This window comes from Dryobates pubescens, chromosome 19 (assembly GCF_014839835.1).
Source record: "Dryobates pubescens isolate bDryPub1 chromosome 19, bDryPub1.pri, whole genome shotgun sequence".
Classification (NCBI taxonomy): domain Eukaryota; kingdom Metazoa; phylum Chordata; class Aves; order Piciformes; family Picidae; genus Dryobates; species Dryobates pubescens.
Genome location: NC_071630.1, coordinates 8,863,730 through 8,869,278, shown reverse-complemented (window position 1 = coordinate 8,869,278; position 5,549 = coordinate 8,863,730). Strand labels below are relative to the sequence as shown.

The following is a 5,549-nucleotide window of genomic DNA, read 5'->3' as shown; positions in this document are numbered from 1 at the left end:
GATCTTAGGTTGATGATTGGACTTGATCTTAGAGGTCTTTTCCAACCCAAACATTTCTATGGTCTGTATATAATTGTAGTGGCTATGCTGGGAGCAGTCATCAAGTGCCATGTGTCTTTCTGAAAGCTGCTATGAGCTGCTAGAGGGTGACATTAATCACGCTGAACACTTCACAGAGCCACTTGCACTTGTATGAAATACTTGGAAGGGATACTGAGGGTCTTCTAAACTTGAATTATGGTCACTTCAAAACCTGGTATCTTAAGTGTACTCAGTCCTGCTGAAAAACACACACCTGGTTAGTGGCACTGAGGTCTTCATCCCCACAGTTACCCATAGCTTCCTTGCTACCTAAAGCACTGCTGCTTTCCCAGTCTCCTTTGTTGTGTCCCATTAGTAGCAGCACATTTTAATTACGGCAAACTTTCACCATCTCCTTCTGCGCCTTCTTGCAGTTCAGCCAAGTGGTGTGGAGTGGTTTGACTGCTGATATTATTCTCTGTTGAGGCTTGTAAGAAACAGGGCTGCTGGCAAAAGAAAAAACCAAAACAGAACAACAAAACCCAAACACAAAAAACTTCCATTCTTCTGAAAGAATCCTAAACAACTGCTGTTGAAATGCAAAGGAATGAAAACCTGAATAGGCAGCCTTTTATTTTAATGGGGTGGGAGGGATAAGGACCCAGAAAGAACTCTCTCCTTTTATTCTTCCTCTGCTTCCTGTGTTTTGGTATCAAAATGCTCTACAGTCTGATCTTTAGGATCTGTGGATGGTTGTGGATAGGCTTCTGCTGACTTAGCTCTGGTAATTGTAACCTTTCATTAGCTGTAACTGCTGACTTAGGCAGATGGAATGCAAGAGGTTTTGTTCACAAGGGTTGGTTAGAGCGCTGTGCCACGCCAAATATGAAGCCCGTTTTAGCTCTTGATGCTGCCCTAACAGATGACAATGAGTTAATCTCCCCCAAAATACTTTCCCATACATAGAAGACTAAACAAGAAGCAGGCTTTAAAGGCTTGGAGTATGGCTGCCGTTAACTCTAAACAGCTGTTGCGAGATAACAACATTGCCATTGGAAAAGGGAGCCCCTGGCCCCTACCTACAATGGAACCATTCTGAACGTGGTATTTGGAAGGAGTCAGTTCTCTGTCTGGCAATAATCAGAATTAAGTGGCGGGGGTTGGGGAGTGAGCTGTTGGCTCTTTCAGCTCAAGCTGACATTTATAGAGCAGCTCTATTTCTGCTACTGAAAGCCAAAACATACAAATCCATCTTATCCAGGCTAGTAAGAAACAGGGAGCAAACGATTATTTTTTTGCCTTTTCATTCTCTTTCCTTTCCTGCCTCTGCCCTGCATCAACATTTATTTTGAATAATGAGGGAAGAATGATATTAGCAAACCTCCATCTGTCTTGTCAGGCCTGGTAACATGACGTTTGAATTAAACCCAAACAATACCTGGTGTAGCAAAAGGCATCTTTAGAAATTCTTCTTGTTTGCTAAAGCCATCTCATAAAACATTACAGATTTTCTTCTTTTACTGTTCCTAATGCATTGAAATGTTAAAAGCCTCTTTTTGAAGAGGCATCCAAAAGCCAGTTGGTTCTGTTCCAAATCCAAAAGCAAGAAGGGCATGAAAATAAGAGGTCTAATTTGAACACGTCTTGGTGGTTAGTGATTTGCTAAATAGTTTGAGTTTGGAAGCTTTTGGAAGTGAAGGAAAAGGAGGAATCCTTTGTAATACAGTTTTCTAGAAGGGGGGAAAAAAACCCACCACAAACCAAAATAAACAAGAAAACAAAGCACAAAAGTGGGAAATCAGGGTGTTAATATTAGAAGTTACAACATGACTCACACAGTGCATAATCTCTGTAATAGAACAAGCAGCAACACCAAAGAAACAGATGTGCAAACTTCCTACTAGTTAAATTCCAGCTATTTAATCAACAGCAGGACCCATCCTTTGTTTCATATTTCCTAGCTCAGAAACATCTTGGTAGGAGGACATGAAAAGGTACTGCAAGAAAAGTGCTTTTACCATCTGCAGTCCAGGGAATACTTGAATAAAGCAGCCCTCACAAACTTGGCCACAAGGATATAAAGCAACTATAATTCAAACCCAGCAGCCTGGTTAAGAACTTTTATACAGCTGAAGCAGACAGAAACCTGTTTGTCTGATTTTATAATCACTTCCCCCAGATCCAAAGAGCTTTCTGAACTACAGGCAGTAAAGAGTTATATTTCTCAGAGCAAACCCAACTTGTAGGTTATTAATGTAATCTGAGACAGAGATAATTGTTCCGTGACTTCTTTCAGAGTGGGGCAAGTCCTTCATATTCTGTGGTGGTAGATAATAACTGGTCTCTGCTGGCAGCTGGGGCTAGGAAAACAAAACTACATTTCAGTCATAAAGTCAGGAACCCTATAGGGGAGGTTAAAAACAAAACAAAATAAACCCCAACTCATACTGGCACTACATACTGCTCTGGTTTCTGGTGTCCTCCAGTCTTCTCATCATCTTTGTGGCCTCCTCTGGACCTGCTCAAACAGTTTCATGTCTGTCTTGTGTTGGGGACCCCAGAACTGGACGCAGTGCTCCAGCTGAGGTCTCAGCAGAGTAGAGGCAGAATCTCCTCACTGGTCCTGCCAGTCTAACTTCTTTTGATGGAGCCCAGGAGCATGGTTGCCTTCTGGGCTGCAAGTGCAGGCTGCTAGCTCATGGTGAATGTTTCATCACATCACATCCCCCAGTCCTTTTCCTCAAGATCACAATTCATAATCAGTGTACATTAGCAAAGTAATAGTGAAGAGAAACAATAAGATCAGAAGTGGCATCTATTTACTGTGACTATTTTATCACTTCTTTGTGGAATTATTATAGAGTTAGAGGAAATTGTGCACTATTTCTGCTGAAACTTGTACCTATTTCCCTTACAGTATCCAAATCTGCCAGTAGAGTGTAACCTTAGTTGCACTGTTTTAAATGGTTAATCTGTGCTCTTGTGAGCCTAACCAGTCCCAGGGGGGGTTCTGACACACTCTAGCTTAGAAAAGAGCTTTGGAAAAACAGGCCTGATTTACACCGTGGTGCTAAAAGTGTGAACAGCTTTCTTGCTGATTTAAAACATGTCCCAAGTCACTGTTAGTGATCCATACAACACTTCTGTGACCATTCATCATTTATTTGTCCCAAAACAAAGAGCCTCTTTCAGGAGGAATTGGTTCACATGCACACATGCTGTATCACTCACTTTTACAGTCAAGGGACTGCGTTCCGTTCACCTCAAGGAACAAGTCCTCCACATCCTTTGAAGCCTCTATGTTTCAGGCTGATTTGGTGAGGAAGCAAACCTGGATTGCACTGATATGATTAAATAGAGATTCATGAAGTTACACTGATTTGCACAAGCAGAACACTGGAGTCATGATGATTTGGGCAGTTTTCTATGCATATATACATAGTCAACAGCTTATTGCATAATTTGTAAATACACAGAATAGCATCAAATGGGACAATTGCTACAGAGGCAGTTGTCAAATAGAATCATAGCATCAAGAAGGTTGGAAAAGACCTCAAAGATCATCATGTCCAACCCGGCACCCAAGACCTCATCACTGCTAAACCATGGCTTCAAGTGCCACGTCCAATCCCCTCTTGAACACCCCCAGGGATGGTGACTCCACCACCTCCCTGGGCAGCACATTCCAATGGCTACCAACTCTCTCTGTGAAGAACTTTCACCTCACCTCGAGCCTAAAATTTCCCTGGTGCAGCTTGAGACTGTGTCTTCTTGTTCTGGTGCTGATTGCCTGAGAGAAGAGACCAACTCCCTCCTGGCTACAACCTCCTTTCAGGTAGTTGTAGACAGCAAGAAGGTCTCCCCTGAGCCTTCTCTTCTCCAGGCTAAACAATCCCAGCCTCAGCCTCTCCTCATAGGGCTTGTGCTCGAGGCCTTTCCCCAGCCTCATTGCCCTTCTCTGGACACATTCAAGTGTCTCAATGTCCTTCTTAAACTGAGTGGCCCAGAACTGGACGCAGGACTCAAGGTATGGCCTAACCAGTGCAGAGTACAGGGGCACAATGACTTCTCTGCTCCTGCTGCCCACACTATTCCTGATGCAGGCCAGGGTGCCATTGGCCTTCTTGGCCACCTGGGCACACTGCTGGCCTATGTTCAGCCAGCTGTCAATCAGTGCCCCTAGGTCCCTTTCTGCCTGGCTGCCTGCCTGCACTGCGTGGGGTTGTTGTGACTAAAGTGCAGCAGCTGGCACTTGGACTTGTTGAATGCCATCCTGTTGGACTCCACCCATTTGTCCAGCCTGGCAAGGTCCAAAAATCCACCTGCGTTGGCCGGGAATCGAACCCGGGTCAACTGCTTGGAAGGCAGCTATGCTCACCACTATACCACCAACGCTCCAGTCATTAATAGTGTAGTTTTTGTTTAATCGTGATAATTGCTCTTGCGTCACGCCAAATCTCTGCCAGTGGAACTCGTTTGAAGTTCCTGAATTTCTCCTCAGTAACTCAATAGAATTTTGCTAATTCCTTTCTAAAAGAGTGCTGCCTGACTTGAACAGGTTCTGTTTGGCCTTCTCATAAATGATTTCATCTTTAATGAAGGAGGAGTATGTTAATGGACTCATTAGAGGTCAATGTTTTCTAGTCCAGGCTGTGCCACAGCAGTGTGCCCAGGTGGCCAAGAAGGCCAACAGCATCGTGGCCTGTATTGGGAACAGTGTGAACATCAGGAGTAGGGAAGTGATTTTCTCTGTATGCTTAGTGTTGGTGAGGCCACACCTTGAATATTTGGTTCAGTTTTGGAGCCCTCCCTACATGGCAGTTATTGAGGTGCTGGAGTGCGTCCAGTGAGGGGTAACAAAGTTGGTGAAGGGTCTGGAGAACAGGGCTGGTGAGGAGCAGCTGAGGGAACTGGGGTTGTTTGGTGTGGAGAAGAGGAGACTCGGAGGAGACCTTGTCACTTGCTACAACTACCTGAAAATAGGTAGTAGTGAGATGGGTGTTGATCTCTTCTTCCTAATAAAAATTGATAGGACAAGAGGGAGTGGCCTCACGTTGCCAGGAGAGATTTAGGTTGGAAATTAGAAGAAACTTCTTCACTGAAAGGGTTCTCAAACACTGGAACAAGCTGCCCAGGGAGATGGTTGAATCCCCATCCCTGGAGAATGCACAGATGTGGTGCTCAGGGATGTGGTTTAGCATTGGACTTGGGAGTTTGAGTATGGTTGGACTCAATCTTAAAGCTTTTTTTTTCCAACCAAAACAGTTCAATGAATTTTTTAGTTGTGCACAAGTCATAAGGAGTTGTGTTTGGTCACGACTCTTATGACTGGAACTGCACTGGGTGGCTGTGGGCTTCTTAAGACAGGCCAGCAAGGCATAGTGGTGGAGTTGCTCTTTATGTGAGAGAGTAACTGGAATACATTGAGCTCTGTCTAGGGGTGGGGGAAGAACATAGCAGAGTCTCATGCACCAACACGGGATGGGGGAGGGGGGGAGGGGAAACAAACCCAACCCACACAAAAATAG

General features: G+C 44.4%; 1 non-coding gene across 1 annotated transcript; it reads right to left on the bottom strand.

Moving 5' to 3' along the window:
• Positions 1-4,344: 4,344 nt before the first annotated feature.
• TRNAG-UCC (transfer RNA glycine (anticodon UCC)) lies at positions 4,345-4,416 on the bottom strand. The gene has a single exon. It is a non-coding gene; the product is annotated as a tRNA-Gly (tRNA).
• Between the last annotated feature and the right edge of the window lie 1,133 nt (positions 4,417-5,549).